Raw genomic sequence first — 18189 nt, 5'->3', positions numbered from 1 at the left:
TGTGTTCATCCATTGCCTTGGTGACAAGAGGATAGTCTCTCTGGACGAACTGCTCAGGAGTTGGGTAATACTGGGTGTAGCTTCACCAGGTTTTTAAAATAGATTGCACTACGCTCTACTACCTCTATGTGCCGCCTTTGCTTCTTGTTATAACTTCTTCCTTGCTGGTTTCAAGAAGTCTTGTTGCTCTGCAGCAATATCTTGACCATAGTCAGGTTAGAATTCGTTCTGCTTAGGTACTTCCCAGGCTAATCAGTGAGGAAGCTCATCATATATTTCCTGACAGTGTGCTTAGTGATCTTCTGAAGACACATTTCCATATTACAGAAAATACATATGAGTATTTACAACTAAGCTTAAAACAAATTGCTGTTTTATCGCTTTCACAAGTAACCATAAGTTGTGGGACAAATGGGGTTCTGACACATTTTGTTTGTGTGAGTTGCATACAGTCAGAGAAAAGCATATACTTACGGACAAATAACCCCCTCCCCCTTTCTTTAACCTATAGTTAAGCTACTTGATTTGTTACTCCATGGGGATACCTGCTATTATACTGATTGTTGTATGACCCTTGGGGATAATCTGTACTTCTGGGAAACTTCCACCCTTTCCCCCTCCCAAACCTCCTCCCCACCCTTATGGGAAAAGGGACACTTCTTTGGCTACCCCCTACCCAGTTCAGTTATGAGCCACTTTCCCCCTCTTGGGAAATCTCCCAGCCCTCCAAACCCCTGCACCACTTCCTCCCATCCCCTCCATACCCAACCCTCCAACACTTACGAATTGGCAGGAAAAACACGCTGCCTGTGCCCCGAGCTATTGCAGAGGAAATATGTAAGGTAGTGTACTTATTAATTCATTCATTCATTTTTGAGTGTGCTATCCTGTTGCCTCCACACTCTGAAACTCCCAGGCCCACTTTCTGCTACATCTCCCCCTACCTCCACTGATCGCATGTGTATATGTTCACCTCAAAGATTATAGATAGACTGCCCTAGTCCACAATACCACCACCAGAGGGCGCTCAAAACCGTCCTACAGCTGCTCCCCCAACCACCTCCACATTATGCCACCCCCTTCCCCCACTTCCACCGATTCTGTGTAAATATGTTCACCCTGCTGTGTACCCTTGTCGACAATACTGCTCTAATTTGGCAGGACACTGCTAAAACGATAGTTGAAACAATCCTATAAACGGGTCTATACACCGAAAACCGCTTTGTATATGGTCTGATCCTAACAACATACAGCGAACAAAATTCGAACTACACATGGAAAAATTTCGAAGAAGGAAAAAGTACTTGTTTTTGGAGGAAAATAGTTAGTTTGCACTACATTATAAAATTAACAGGTAACAATTTTCTAGAGGCAAATAGATCACTTGAAACACTTAGTACCACATTATGATAATTCTTCTTCATAATGAAGCATGTTCTTAGTGTTTGAGAACCACATGAAAACATTTTTCGAACCAAGTAATTAAATTTGCTCCAGAAATAGATTTTAGCACTAAATATATCTGATCTCCTGTTTGCACCAACGTTTAAGAATAGACATGCTTTCCTCCACTACAATGTTTCCATCTTACACTAGACATATCTGGCGAAAAATCCTACCAATTGCACACACTCATGAGTGTGTAGCATGTGCTGCCTGCTGACTCCTGGGGAGCCACGGCTGTACCTGTTGTGAGAGGCCTGCACATCCATCAACCAGATCATCAGTCGCATGCACTTCTCCGTGTATCCACACACCAATCATACCACATGCTCAGAGGTCAGAGAGACAGTAATTGTGACCATCAAGAAGTCAACGAATCAATTTTAAAGGGGGAATAATCATCTGGCTCAAACACTCACCGTATTGAATCACCTCAAACAACACATGCATCCATTTCTGCTGCTGCTCAAGCAGCATAGTGGCTAGTTCACTATTCAGCCATTCAGAGGCCACCCCAAGTGCAGCCATTAGATCTAGATACCGCAGCTGTGGGCAAGAGCCGACAGGTCAGAATCCTTATTTGTACCCGCCATGTATGCAAGGCTAAGATGCAGCTTCCAGTTCGCCACTGGCTGTGGACACTACAAAAGAAGCAGACACAGCTTGGACATATAGTTCTAACTGCAATTCCACCCTGACGTAGTCTCCCCAGTTTAAAAAATCCACTTTATCCAATCCAAAATATGGATGTTGTTGTTCATACACCTCAAATTTCTCACACAAAATGTAGGTTCCTTCCTTTTACGTGAGCTATTTTTTAAGAGAGAAGAAATGGGGCATGTATACATTTTCACATCGCTAAGGTATCCTTACTTGTTGTGGAAGTCCTATACAACAGTATGGCATAGGCTATATTTCCTCTAAGTATTCTCTAATAAGCTGAAACATCTGTTCTTATCAGCTTAACATCTGTTACATTCTGCATCACAGAACTAGAATATTAAACACATTTTTTTATCTCATGATGGAGTGATAAGAGCATTCTCAACCTCTGTCACAAGATGCCTCCTCACTTTCGGCTCTATCAAAGTAGCCAGATGCCTCATCACATATAAAGTCTCTTGAGGTGCAGCATACAGGGATTGTAAATATCAGCTTTATACTACGTATTACTTAATAAATTTGGTAATACCGATAATTTTATTACAATGGTAGTCTCACACTGTGCTTGTATGAGATCGAAATTTCATTAAACGTTCTCACAGCAACGAAAAAGCGCCTGATTATCGCTTCAAATCACGAATCATGTCTGTGGTACTCGCACCATTACTCCCAACTACATAGCCACACATCACTGACATCAAATTGATTGACTAATTAATTACATTGATTGTGAGGGACCCTTTGCTTTTGTGAGTTGTCTTTTTTTTTTTTGAGAAAATAGAGAGAAACGACATTAGAAGCTGACTGCAGAAAGTTTCCACTGCCGCCAACATACATTTCGCATAAGGACCATGAAGATAAGGTACGAGAAATTAGGAGGCATATAGACGGTCTTTTTCCCTCACTCTGTTTGCCAGTGGAATAGGAAAGGAATGAATAGTAATGGCACAGGGTACCATACGCCACACAATGTACGGTGAATTGTGAAACAAGCATATAGATGTAAATGTAAATTTAGTCTACCTATTAAGATGTTACTCATCCATTTATAGGCACACAAAAGTCTTGGGAGAATTTTGTCTCTTATTTATCGAGAAAACAGAAGACCAATTTCCGCTGCTGATTGTCTCTCGGTAAAAATTTTCGTATTAGTCCCTAAGTTTCTCATTTTTCCTAAAGTTTCACCATTCGTAGCAGCTCAGTTGCTGTAATATCAGCTCATTTATTTAAAAAAAGTTACAGAGTAAAGACGAATGCTCATTCGCTGCATGAAGTATTACCGTCGTGTATTACCCAGGTGTGATTCTTATGCTTTCTACAACGAATATTGTACCGACAGACCTCACCTCACATTGTGCAAAGGGTGTAGTCTTACGCTTTATAACGAATATTGTGATGGCAACAGTGCAAATAGAGATATCAATGTGATCTCCAGAATAAATGTAAACTCACAGTTATGGTATGAACTTGTGCTAGTTACAATGATTATTGGACTGAGAACAATGTATCTTGCGTTAAGTATACTACAAAATAAGCACATAACACCATCCAACCATCCTTAAACTACATTCAGCTAGCAAGTTCGACACAATACAGTGAGTAGAACTCTTCACCAATAGCGTAATGCTGGTAGGACCAAACAACAACACGATAAGAAATATTGAGTGAACATTCCAAGATGGATAGGCGTGCTTTTCTTGCGAATGGTACCAGTGTGTCTTAGGAGGAGAGAGACATAATCCTGTTAGAACTGGGCAACTACTAAAAGATACTCAACAGCAACACCTATGTTATACTATCAAAGATCTCCAACTGCAGGTGCTCTACTTCGATTGTTGCTCGGTTGTCAGTGATATACAGTTTCCGGTCTGCAGCTGGACCCTCCAATAGATAGTGGTTCTGTTTTCCCTGGCCCACTGTATCCTCTCGCTGATGGTACCGAAAGAGATCCATCTGCTGGCAGTGCCATGCATTGGTTGAAACGGTCAGCACTATACTACGACCCTCGGCTACGCCTCACAGTCGGAAGAGGCAGCACTCACCAGAGAGGCGGTCGCAGTTCAGTACGCTGGCGCCGACCACCCTGCAGCTGCTGTCCGCTTCCAGCAGCCTCTTGTAGCCGAAGCACTCAGAATTAGTGTCTATGGAAGCCATACAAATAAACTGTCATGCGTGTGAGTATTACATATATATAATACAGAACAGCAGCTTTCATGTTATCTATTCGCACGTCAGTCTTTCTACAACCGACAGCAAACCACAATTCGGGTCATTCCCTCCACGGTATTCTGTAACATCGAAGTAAGTAAAACTACGAACTTCCTCTACGATACCGATGCCGATGGCAGAACAGCAAACTGCAGAAATCAGAGCACTATAACAATAATTTCCGCCGTATTTTTCCCCAGTATTACGTATTTTCCATCAGTTCCGCAATTTTACGAGGTTTTTCCAATTTCAACGCATGTTACCAAATTACATGAGTTCAGAATCACTTCTCACGCTAACAAACGTCTCGTCGCATAGATCTCGTGATGATATCCGCCAATGACAATGCAGCACAGTTCTCAATTTCTGTATCGTTGCTAAACCACCACCTCATTACTTTGTGACTGATATATATGCGTGGACATCTCGTGATTCCTGTTACACTACCTACATCACATGACACAAACACTGCTTTGTGGAGTGGGGAATAGAAAGCAGTAGAGAGGAAGTGAAAAAAACTACGTTCCTTGACCGAAAACGTTAAAAATTTGGGAAGATTTTACTATGTTTGACCATTCCCCCCTACGTGGATGGGAGTCACAAAGTATTCTCGCCTATGTAGGATAAAGTCGGAGATTGAGAGCTGTCACCAACACCTTTGGTAATTACCAGTCTGACAAACGAATCATATCCACAGCAGCACTTTGTCCCCCAATTCTAAATATAACACAGTCCGCTCCACACACAACACCTGTCAAGCAAATGCATATACAGGGATTCGAGTACCTCTCAAATCCCTGCCACTGACTTAGAATCTCTATAGTTATGAAGCTGAAGACTCGATTTATGTCCAAGATAGGGCAGTGAAATGGAATACAGTCTTGCAAAAGGTCGAACACATGATCCATTCTGTAGATGTATGTTGCAGTTCCCAAGCTGGTAATACAATGCTCCTAACCTAAAGATGCTGTAAAGTTTATTATAATATTATTTCCGGACACAATATAAAAATCTGTAAGGTGATTGCTGATAACTTTAGGGTCACACATTGGCTTGTGATATGGTGTATATAAAGTTGTTATTCAAAATCTGGTGGTCGTCTGTTGCAGCTCTCTTATCGCTATCCATGAAAAATTACCGTTTTCTTGGTTCCCAGTGCTTCAATGTCAACTTTTCTTTATATTCCTCTTGCTGTAACACACTCGTCCTGATGTACAAAAAATTTTCTGCACCAATTTTAGTATTCCCTAATTCTCCCTCATTTTCCCGCATTTTGGCCTATTTTTCCTCAATTTATACGTATTTTCCGTAAATATTCGTAATTTTACGGATTTTATGTCACTGCTGCTCATGTGATCATGATATCACATCTGATAATGTATTATAAAACTGCTTGTAAAAGCAGGATACTGTTGTCAATACCTTGTGCAACTGCACTATTTGTCTGCATGTGTGTGTTTGTATATCGGTTTGATGTGAGAGGCCCCAAGGGTAGGTTCGAAACAGGACTGGGATAGAACTCATAGGTGGATTCACCACGTTTTATGTCAGGGAGAGGATTCGAAGGTGAATCCACCATGGATTGTGGCTGGGATAGGATATGGAGGTGGACCCTCCACACATTATGGTCAGGACAGGGTTCAAAGGTGAATCCACCCATGTTATGTCTAATGTGGTGTATGAAGGTGGATTCACCAGTGGTAGACTTGGAATAGGGTCCACGAAAAGAACATCGTCTTCCCTCAATGGATTCCCATTTGAGCTACCTGCAAGTGCAATCTGACTGCAGGTGAAAAATCGCTCACCATGCAAAGTGGTTCTCATGATCAATTTAATTAATTAGTGAATGAAATTGATATCAGTGATGTTATTCCAAGCAGGATGAAGTGAGGGTAAGAGTACCATGGATATGATTCGTGAGTTGGAGAAGCAATCAGGCGTTTTTTTCCTTGCTGCGTGATCTTTTAACTTTATTTCAGTCTCCCATCTACACACGAAGAGATGAACTCGTAATAAGATCAGCTATATTACTGAACTTAGAAAGAAAAATTTCGAGCAGTATTCTCGACTAGGGCACACAGCAGAATGAATATATTCACACAGAATCGGAGAAAGTGGAGGCAGAGGGTGGCAGAGAGTGGAGGTGGGTGGGGTGCAGCTGTAGGACATTGTGGTCTAGAGCAGTCTGTCTGCAAGCCTTGCATATACACATGAGATCGGGAAAAAGTGGGAGCTAGGGGTGACAGATAGTGGGGGTGGGGGGGAGAGTTTGTGGAGGCAGCTGTAGGAAAATCTAGTAGCAGGATAGCACCTTCAAAAATAAGTGAAGTAAATAAATAAGTATACTACCTTACATACTCCCTCTGTAGCAGCTCAGCACAGACTGCATATTTTCCCTGTCAATTGGAAAGAGGGGGAGACGAGGGGATGTAGGGTAGGGGAGGAAGGAAGTTGAGGAGGGGAGATGAGGGTTGGGAAATTTCCCAGGATGGGGAAAAGTGTCTCATAACTGAACTGGGTAGGGGGTAACAAAAGAAGTGTCCCTTTTCCCAGAGCGGTGAGGGATGAGGGGAAAGGCAAAGGGTAGAGGGTTTCTCAGAAAAATGTATTATCCACAGGGATTCATAAATCAATTAGTATAATAATATATATCCCCAGGGAACCATAAATAAATTAGTATAACAGTAGGTTAAGGGGAGGTGGAGGGGTAATTTGCCCTTGAATGTATACTTGGCCCTCGATGTATGCAAAATTCGTAAATTAAATGTGCCAGAATCCCTTTTGCTCCCCTACCGCCATATGTTTTACATATTTCTGGGTATCTTGTAAGCCTTGCCCTGTATTTATTCCAAAAAAAGGAAATTGTGGAACAATATCAGTATTCACATAAGCATCTGTAGAATGTTTCTAGCCGGCCGCGGTGGTCTAGCGGTTCTAGGCGCTCAGTCAGGAACCGCGCGACTGCTACGGTCGCAGGTTCGAATCCTACCACGGGCATGGATGTGTGTGATGTCCTTAGGTTAGTTAGGTTTAAGTAGTTCTAAGTTATAGGGGACTTATGACCACAGATGTTGAGTCCCATAGTGTTCAGAGCCATTTGAATGTTTCTAGGCCAATCCTCTTCCAGTCTTACTACAGAATTTAAATGATGTCGAATTTTCATTCAGCACCCCATCTACTAATGCTAGGTATCAACCATTCGTCTCCAGTTTCTGGTTCAGTGCTGCTTATCTTGTAGGTAAGAATAACCGTTAGTCATTTTTGCAAGTGACTTACAATTGTTTCTGAACAACAATGTTCCTAATAATTGTTATACCTACCTTTGATGGCCTATGATAGAAACTGTTATTATAATCATTCTTTGCTTACCTGTATACATTGCGCAACACGGTTAAAGGATCAGTTTTTGGAAAGCACATAAATGCCTCCCATTGCGATGCTGAAGTTTGAAATTTGATCACAAAGTGCCTACAATTCTGCTCTGTAATTGTGAAAAAGCGTGGGGCCCTGCGACCTCATTCTCGGTATCGGCAACATTTCAAACAGCAACCTGTCGAAACATGTGAAGAAAAGACAAGATCACAGAAGTTCGTGTGAGTGTAAAGTGGATAAATGATGACACATTGACACCAAGTTTCATCATAAATCTTTCCAACACCATCGTGTCAAGTGATGGGAAGCTCTTCAAGGCCTTTCTTGCCAACTTTTCACCCATTTTTTTGATGCCTCTGTGATTTAGATTAGAACCACGACGTGGGTATCTTATGGGTGGCCGAGATAAACGTTTCAGACATTCAACTGCTCAGTATTGACACGAAGAGGCCTCCGCAGATAGCTTAAAGAGCGTCAATGAAACCGCTTCTTCTCTTGGGGGTATTGATTCCCATACATTTCGTGGTCGAAAACAACAGTTTGCAGTGCGTTGACCAATAGGAAGACTTTCTTGCCAACCTTTGACATGCTGACACCCACAGGACGAGTTAACAATTCTTTAAGGGCATCAAGGGTTGCAAACCCACTGGACTAGTTCTGAACGTGATCTTTCGCAGCAAAGGATGTTTATACTTTACAACCCACTTGTTTCACACTCTCCTTTTTCATGATCACGGAGGGAAGAGGGCAGAGGTAACATTTACATGTCAGTGAATTAAATGACAAAGGGTTCCTCTAAAAGCCCCCCCCCCCTCCCCTCCAGTTTAGAAACACCCTCGGTAAGACCCGCGCAGTTTTGTTGAGTGCTTCAAAAATGTACCTGTGCTGAGACAGCTAGTCATTGCTTGCTAAGCGCCGGTGTGATAGGCGACCAATTCGACATCCATGGAATGAATGGCGCTACGTCGCTTAACTAGCGCCTGCTGGTCGCATGCGAGTCTAAGGGATGCCTATCATGCCAGCTGCTAGGAATCAATGACCGGCTATCTCTGTACAGGAACATTTCTAACGTGTCCAACAACAGTTTTGAATCGTCCATAGAAGTTCCGTCCTGTACACCAGGCCAAAAAATGCTATAGCGCTACACTCCAAAATGTGTGAAAACGTTAATTGAGATTGGCGGCTCAAGATGTCCTTAGAAAATGGCTGAACCATACGGGGGTTCAGCGATGTAAAAGATTGTCAAGAACCTCTAACTGTTGCTAATCGCGAACTGTTGCTAATCGCGAACAGAGGTTTCTGACCGCTAAATATGAGGGAATCAATGCCCCAAGCCAAGGAGTGGTTTCAATGGCGCCCTTTATGCCACCCCTGAGGTCTCTTCTTTCGATACTCAGCGGCGGTGTGTCTGAAATGTCTTAAACGGCGACCTACAAGAAAACTGCGTAACATCCCACTGGGATTTTAGTTCAAACCTCCACCGTAGATGCATCGAAAGTAGTGCTGAAATGTGTATGAAAGCGTTATGACGGCCTCCCCATCGTGCAACACGTCCACGGGAGCGTTGGGCAGAATTGTGGTGAAATGTGGTGCCAGTGTGACCTCATCAACCCACCTTACACCTCACATGAACTTTTGAGCTCTGGACTTCTATCGCATGTGTCGACACCTTGCTGTTTGCAGCATCGGCGAGCACGAATGCGACGTCGTAGGTCGCCACGCTTTTACACCGTTACAGAGGGAGTTAGTCGACAACTTTGAGACAAATTTAAAAGCTCCGTGTCACATCGGAAGAAAATTACGTGGTTTCCAAAAAATGACCTTTAAATTGTATTGTGGAGTGTACATGCGTTTGTGGCGTTGGCATTTAGACATGTTGTTTTCATAGCACTGGTGTAACGTTAATTTCATATTCACTTTACTTGTAATGAAAAGATGTATACCCATCATTTATTTTTATCTTTCCTGTCTTATATACGGGCGGCTATAATTAAACTTTCCCTATTTAACACGTTATAACATGGAAACTAATTACCGTACGACTACTGAACTTGGTAGCATTGATGTCCAGAGTATGTATGACTTCCATGCGTTACAGTGCCACCGTCCAGTTCCAACTATGGCCACCAGGTACCGTGATCAGTCATCGTGATTCATAGTCTCACACATCTGATCAGTCTCAGTGCACTTGTTGACGTCTCAACATGAATTTGGACAAAAGGAGAGGGGAATTATCGGTGGAGCTCTGTTATTAATGCTGCTCAGTAATGCTGCAGCTGCAGTTCGAGATTATCGCCGGCTGAAAGGATAACGAAAGGGTCCTCTTTCTCCACTTGCTGTACGCAGCATGATGAAGAAGTTCGAATCAACTGGAGAACTGGGCGTCGCTGCGGGAAGAGGCCGACGACCGGTTGCACCATAGGTGGTTGATGAAATCACTGTTGCTATGGCAGACAACGCTGCGAGCAATTCCCGATCGTCAGGCAGTACGCGTGCTGCGTCACGACAGTTGAACATCCCGTGGTCCGCTGTAGGAAAGGTGCTTCGAACCATTCTCAAATGCTATCCGTACAAGATCCACATCGTACAGCTGCTTGCACCACAAAACGCGCAACGACGTGTTGACTTCCATCTCCAGTTTCTCGCAAGAACAGAAGTTGGCGAGAGGTGACCCTGGACCATCCTATGGACAGACCTAGCTCCTTTTTCTCTGCCACGTGAGGTGAGCACACAGAATGGCCGAGTGTGGGGATCTTTACCTTCAGTCACTGTGTATGAAGTTCCCCTGTCACCGTATGGTGTGGATTCACGGCTACGTTCATCATTGGCCGATTCTTTTTTGAACAGGTTGGCGTTCAAGGACAAAGACGAGCAATGTGACTGGCCAACATTACTGCGATATGCTTCGCCAGCATGTCATACATGAGAACGATGCATTAAACTCAACAGTTTTCATGCATGATCGAATTATCAGCCGGTCGTTTCCGAATGCTTGGCCGGCACGATCACCTGATCTCGCTCCCTTTGTTTCTGGTTGTGGGGCTACCTGGAGGACAGGGTTTACGAGGTGAATATTCACACACGTGCTAATCGAGAGCGCAGCGTATCAAGAGAGGTAACCAGAATACCTACGGACATGCTTCGTTCTGCTGTGCAGAATGCAGTCCTGCGTTTTCTGACTTTTCTGGACACTGATGGGCACCATATTCAGCCCCTTTTGTGGCAATAATGTTACCAGTATGTAAAGGTATGATGTACTGTAGCAACACATGAAAAGTGTCCCAATTGAATTGATTTCGCATTATTTCTCTTACCCATGTGCTTGACATTAATGCTACCAAGTTTGGCCCTCGTACGGTAATACGTTTCCGTATTATAACATGTGAAATAGGGAAAGTTTAGTTGTAACCACCCGGTATGTCCTCTGGTACTTGAATAAGCTTTTCTGGGGTCATAATTTTTGGGTATAGATTTTCACTTCACTGCGTTACACAAAGTTACTATTAGCTGCCCTTGATCTTGCTGCTAGGTTAAGTGAGAGACAATGGGAAGGTATGAACTGTACGGGATTCCAGTCCAATTGATACTGGCGTGGTGAGTGGGAAGGGATGGTGTGCCGTGTGGGAATGGAAACAATCTTGTAATATTTATATCTTTGTATTTGTGTGTATGTAAGTGTGTTGACGTTTTCCTCTGTATATGAAATCTTTTACCTATAACTACTGTGATTATAAAGCCAAACTAAAAATGCTACAATTAAAGACTACTTGTCTAAATACGAATAACCACCGAGCGAGGTGGCGCAGTGGTTAGACACTGGACTCGCATTCGGGAGGACGACGGTTCAATCCCGCGTTCGGCCATCCTGATTTGGGTTTTCCGTGATTTCCCTAAATCACTCCAGGCAAATGCCGGGATGGTTCCTCTGAAAGGGCACGGCCGACTTCCTTCCCCATCCTTCCCTAATCCGATGAGACCGATGACCACGCTGTCTGGTCTCCTTCCCCAAACAACCAACCAACCAACGAATAACTCAAAATAACTGTACAGCGTACCACGGGAACAATGGTCAATATTCAGGGATATTACAGGAACGATCATTCGAAGAAAAAAGTCTGGTGAACATAGGGTCTAAAACGCATACCTTAAGAGCTATGAACAATTTTTCATCTTCTATACTGAATAACAAATCTATTCTACTGCAAGGCGTGTTGTTTCCATATTTTGGGAGGTGGTAGTACAGACCAAAACAAGAAAAAACTGTCCAATAAGCACGGGCTCAAAATGCATATCTTAAGGGTTTTGGGCACGTGTTCAGCGGAAGAGACTTTTCTCACAGTAGCGAACATGAGCAGTTGACCATAGCTCTTAAGTTATTGTACTTTAGAGCTCATAGTTACAAGAATTTTTCTCTTGGTTTGGTCCATACACAAAATATGTAACGCAAGCAGCTTGCACTGAAAGAGATTTGTTACACAGTATTTAAGATGAGGAAGTACTGAAATTTTTAAGGTATGCATTTTAGAGCCCATCTTCAGGCAGTAGTACAGGACAGACAGAAGTATAAAGGATTGGTGGATGGTGACAGGTGGCCGGACACCAAAATCAAAGTTGTCTTAACAGAAGAAGAAAGAAACAGAAGAAACGAGAGAATGAAGAGGTATTTGGAAGAAAGAAGATGTGCAAAACAAGCCACAAGTGATCCTGAAGGGTTCTAACGACGCAGAAGAAGCAGGAGAAGAAGCAAAGCCCATGTTTAATAAACATTTTTGATTAGAATGGTCGTTCCTCTGATGTTCCTTAATACTACCATTCCTCCAGGGACACCCTGCATAATTAAGCAAAAAATAATTACAATAATCATTTCCTCTGTGTCCCACTGACGATGCTTAAAATATCTAGGCGAAATGTGTTTGGTTAAAAATAAAAATAAAATCCAGCAGCAAGAGATAAACTGCTTTAAGACAGTTTGAAAAAATCTCTTATCGACAATAAACTACGTGTGTGGACATGCAGTGTAGTGATTTTCGATGTTCTTGTAAGTTGTAAGGAATGAAAGACACTTATTAAAGGATAAAAACAGACGTTTCTTCGGAAATTATTGGCGTGCATTTGGGACTTTGCAGTCATCTTTATTATGGAGTCCATTCCTTTCCGAAGTAATGGAATAATACATTAATAAAGCACTGGTCTAATGCCACTCACGGGATTTCAGTGTAAAGCAAGTAAAATTTTAGGACGAAATGCTCTTCTCGTGCTTGTTAAGTAGTGCGGATCTGCGATGTTTTATTGTCTTCTCGCGCAGCTCTGTTTAACCGCACCAGGAGCGGCAGAGCAAGTGCTGTTTGTCACGGGGGGCACAGATGGTCGTCTTTTCTAACTAATTGGCCCACCCGGTGCGGCAAAGCTTTTGCCCGCCCTAATCGGCTTGACTTCCGCGCTTCGTTTGCTGTCTGGCCGCTGCGAATCTGAATTTTGGCCGAACTGTGGTCGGACGACAAAGAACTGTTGCTACCGGAATTTACGGCACATCGCCACTGGGAAGTGGAATTAGCCACCAGGGTGTTGTTTTTTCTCGGGTATACCTTGTAAACAAAACTACTGTGGCAAACATGCCATTTGCCTCAAAGAAGTCATTCATAATGTAAATGTATTTAACTAGGCAAGAACGACAGATAGATAGTTTCGTCTCTGATTGCCAGATATAGTTCTCACACGAAATTCGTTGTTCCTATATCCAACCATTTTCTGCAGGTATTCCACACAGTTATGAGATTAAGATATCTGTATATAGGCAGTCGTTTATATTTTCTTTCACCTTTAGTCACAAACGTTGAACGACAGCAAAAAGTGCTTTCTTCTAACACTTCAATAATTTGCTGAAGGAAACACCAACATATGTTTAACACTCAGAACATCAAATCAGCTACATATTCATAAAGAACGAAGAGAAAGATAGATTGGGCCTGTGAGTGAACATAATCGCTATGAATAAATGAAACTCTTAGAAGGGTTTCCAGCCGCCAACACAAATAATTTAAGAAAAGGAGGAACATTTAGTAGCCGCTCGGGATTAGCCGAGCGGTCTCAGGCACTGCAGTCATGGACTGTGCTGCTGGTCCCGGCGGAGGTTCGAGTCCTCCCTCGGGCATGGGTGTGTGTTTGTCCTTAGGATAATTTAGGTTAAGTAGTGTGTAAGCTTAGGGACTGATGACCTTAGCAGTTAAGTCCCATAAGATTTCACACACATTTGAACACATTTTTTTGAACATTTAGTGTCAATCACCCCGTCGACGACGAGGTCATCAGATATGAGACACAAGATTGGATCTGGGGGAAGTTGTAGAAGGAAATAAGAAGGACGTGTCTTTCTCATAGGAATCATCCCGGATTTTGACTGACGTGATCTAGGGAAACTAAATCTCGTCGGACAGGGATTTGTTCAAGCAGTAGCTACCAGTAACGAACATGACACCCAGTGGAAGGGCTAAAATATAATGATAAACAGCAGATACACCAATATCTATTCCAATTTGCGCGAAACACATCAGTTAACTAACAACAAACACAGACAGGTACTTTAACATGTGATTAAAGATACTCTGTTGGAAAACGCTAATCTCTAAAACTACTAGACGAAATTTCATGAGATTCCCACAGTTAACTTAAGCATATCTTGGCGCCAGCGTATAGCTTCATTTCATCAAAATCAGATCCCGAAAAAAAAAAGAAAAAAATATCCGTACGTACTACAGAAGCGTGTGTATGTATGTATGTATATATGACCTACATCTCCTCCTAAACCACTGGACCGTTTTCAACCAAACGTGGAACATATATGACTCACTGTCAGGAAAGAATCGATGTTGGGGTAAGAAACACGTACCTGTCAAAGGGATAGGGGTGAGGGTGGAAAAGCGAGTGTAGTCTATGACGCACGACTACTCGTACTTCATCCATCCAGTATTTGAGAGGGATAGCTCTTAGTGATTTTCAACAAGTTTTAATCATGATTTTAATCATTTAAAACAGTTTTTAGAACCGACAACCCCCACAAAATAATGAGAGGAACAACGCTTATCATTTACAAAGCTTACGATATTCATACAGTAAAACTGCTGCATCAGGCATAACGTTTTAATTTGTTACTCCTTTGCTACTAACCCTATTCGCAACACATTTCGCAGCCAGTATTCACATATGCTGCCAATTGTACATACAAAATTGTATTGTGTGATACAAAGTTCAGGAGATATGAGATTCTAAACACAGAGATGCTCGGAAACGAAACTGCATTGTAAAATTCGATAGAGACACAGGTGAACTCTGTGCACAAATGTATGTGAAATGTGTTAAATATATATGTGAAATATATGTGACATGTACGTACATGGGCAAAACCACGGATAAGAAGCACCTCCTAAACCCATGTACCGATTTCAACCAAGTTTGGTACACATACTAGGGGAACTTCAGTACTTACTATCTGGAAAGAAATGCTGTGGGTTAGACCCAGCAAACTCCTATCCTCGTAGGGTGGTAACGTGGAGATAGAAGAGGGTGGGAGGAGATGGACAGACGCAGAGAAAGAAGAACTAATGGACTTAGAGGGGATGAAAAGGAGGTAGAGGGGTGGAGGAGATGGACTTGAAGGGTGAGGGGGAAATGAATAGAAAGGAAAGTAGCCGATGAACGGTTGGGGGAGGAGCAGATGGACAGAAAAAGGAGAAGCGGAGACGAACAGAGACAGGTGAAGGAAGAGGTGGACAGTAACAGGGATGAGGAATAGATGGTTCAAATGTTTCTCAGAACTATGGGACTCAACTTCTGAGGTCATCAGTCCTCTAGAACTTAGAACTAGTTAAATCTAACTAACCTAAGCACATCAGACACATCCATGTCCGAGGCAGAATTCGAACCTGGGACCGTAGCGGTCGCGTGGTTCCAGACTGTAGCGCCTAGAACCGCTCGGCCACTCCGGCCGGCGGAAGAGATGGACAAAGTGTAAGAAGGAGATGGTAAAAGAGAGGGAGGAGGAGAAGATGGATCAATAGAAGATTAGAATAAATAGTTACCCAGGCAATGTTGGATATTGAACTACTATACAGAATGAAGTGTAGTAAAGAAATACAAATTCTCATGAATCGTTCGAAGATTATTCAGAAAACAATTTTTCCATAGCTTACAGAGATAAGCGCATGAAAGAGCGCACAGGATGCACCCCACAGATGAATCGACGATCTGTACACATTCACAGATTTAAAAATAGATGATACCATCTCCGTAACAGAAAGTAGCTAGAAACTGAGACGGAGCGAGGTGGCGCAGTGGTTAGCACACTGGACTCGCATTCGGGAGGGTTGCGATTCAGTCCCGCGTCCGGCCATCCTGATTTAGATTTTCCGTGATTTCACTAAATCGCTCCAGGCAAATGCCGGGATGTTTCCTTCGAAAGGGCGTGGCAGACTTCCTTCCCCGTCCTTCTCTAGTCCGATGAGACCGATGACCTCGCTGTTTGGTCTCTTCCCCCAAACAACTCAACCCAACCCAGAAACTGACCTCAAATACTACTTGGAGAGAGCATACGTATATTTATTAATATAGTTCTCTGGATTTTGGTGTTTCTACAGTTATTTTTAACACAGGTGCATTAATATTTTCACGATATTTATCGAACTTATTGCAAATATTTTTGGTGGATTGGCATAAAATTTAATTCTTCTTGGTCTTTTTATAAGCTACGTCCTTTCGCTCTGGTCGTCTGAGATTCATACTTTAAATATTTTTGTGTAATAACGTAACGTAATCAGTGTTGCAGCAGTCATTCGTTACAGCAATTACTGGGGGATGTAGCTTAACAACCCGTAGCGACAACAACATTGTGCTAAAGGTAATTTTTTTTAATTTTAACGGAAAATTAATGTTTTGGATTGTGAACAAAATACCCATTTCAGTCTAGATATCGAAATGCTTCACACCGTTTGTCTGGAATGGCAGTTCCTGCTATCCGTAAATTGATAGCGCGGTGCCCGGATCAAGGGTGCTCCATTGTCTAAAAACCCACTGGAAGCCAGCCCATCGCGAAGGAGCTGCTTGAGGCTGAATGTAGCAGGTACGAGACAGCGGCATAGGAGAACACGGAACACCACTTTAAATGGATGCACAAAACTTTGGACTACTAAGTTTTGGATGCTCTGTTTCACAAACTGAAGTGGTTCAACCATCCTCTAAATAATCTGATCTAATATAATTTATGCCTCACAAATAGGTAACTGTGTGCCTGGGTGTGAGCTTGCGTAATGCTAATTGGAAGTCCACATTTAAAAAGGCATCTCGTGCATAACGCCCCCATTTTCACTATTAAGTTAGTGTACCCAACTGAAATAGAAATGGTAAAGGTGACACAACCGTATTTTCTTTAAAAAAACCTCATTTAACTTAAATTATCAACGATATTATGTTTTATTGTAGACATGATCAACTTTTGTATTCATGTGTTGTAGCACAATATTGTCTCGAAGCATTTCTGAGGATTTCGATCGTGTTATATTTTAGCAGCACGAGTACTGGCACAAAACACAAATCTTGTAAGTAATAAATATGTAATTCCTATTCAAGATAAGGTGTACGCTACGAGGTTGACGTATAACTGAAGTTGCCTGGTTCCATTATTGTTAAAGAGTTCTAATTAAATTTTCAAACGAGAAGTTTGTCGTAGAATGAACATAAATACATCCAATACGATGACAATATAGTACGTAAATGACATGAATGTCACTTACGTCCTAGCGTTTCTGACACATAAGAATGGGCTACATGAAATATGTCCCATAATACAATAAAAAATATATTTCTTCTGGTGGTCTTATGCATTAGGTGCGCCTCCTAAAATGATGAGAAGCTGCTAGACATGATATCCAGAAAGCTTTGGAGCTCGTTCTCTTTTAGTTTTCTGCCAGCTCAAAGAGCAGCATATAAAATTTTATTTCGCTAGTTTACTGCTCGAAAACTGAGTAATAGTGCTGTATATGCAATTCCTTAGTGTTAATTACAGTTGACGCACAGATATGAAGGGTGACCTAAGAAAATATTGTAATGAAAGATGCCCTAAGAGTAACGTTGACTGACTACTCGTGGTTATAATTATTTAATGGAAAATTGTGAATCAGGAACACTCAGAAGTTCCTTTCACCTATATAGGCATACTTCGAAGTTATGATAACACTACAAAATATGCACTGTTTAGTGATCTTCAGATTTTGTTAAAAGTTCTTGGGGATGAATAACATATTATCCTTGGGTTACTCACCCTTGGCTGCCAACTACAGGAAAAAAAAGCAGTAAGAAAACTGAAATTTCGGGTCGGAAGATCACGCAGGAACGAAGGACTATCAATACACAAAGACATATAACGTAAACTTCAACGGACCTGACAGACCACGTTCTTATAGGATCTTCATTTAACTGAACCTCGGGACTGCTATTATCGTGAGTTCATTTTTG

General features: G+C 42.2%; 1 non-coding gene across 1 annotated transcript; it reads left to right on the top strand.

The window, feature by feature from the left end:
* Window positions 1-2356: 2356 nt before the first annotated feature.
* On the top strand, window positions 2357-2541 carry LOC126250426 (U2 spliceosomal RNA). Its single transcript, XR_007545680.1, has one exon. It is a non-coding gene; the product is annotated as a U2 spliceosomal RNA (small nuclear RNA).
* Window positions 2542-18189: the final 15648 nt, after the last annotated feature.

This window comes from Schistocerca nitens, chromosome 3 (genome assembly GCF_023898315.1).
Source record: "Schistocerca nitens isolate TAMUIC-IGC-003100 chromosome 3, iqSchNite1.1, whole genome shotgun sequence".
Classification (NCBI taxonomy): domain Eukaryota; kingdom Metazoa; phylum Arthropoda; class Insecta; order Orthoptera; family Acrididae; genus Schistocerca; species Schistocerca nitens.
Note: the sequence above shows the minus strand (reverse complement) of the source record. Positions and strands in the feature narration are given on the sequence as shown.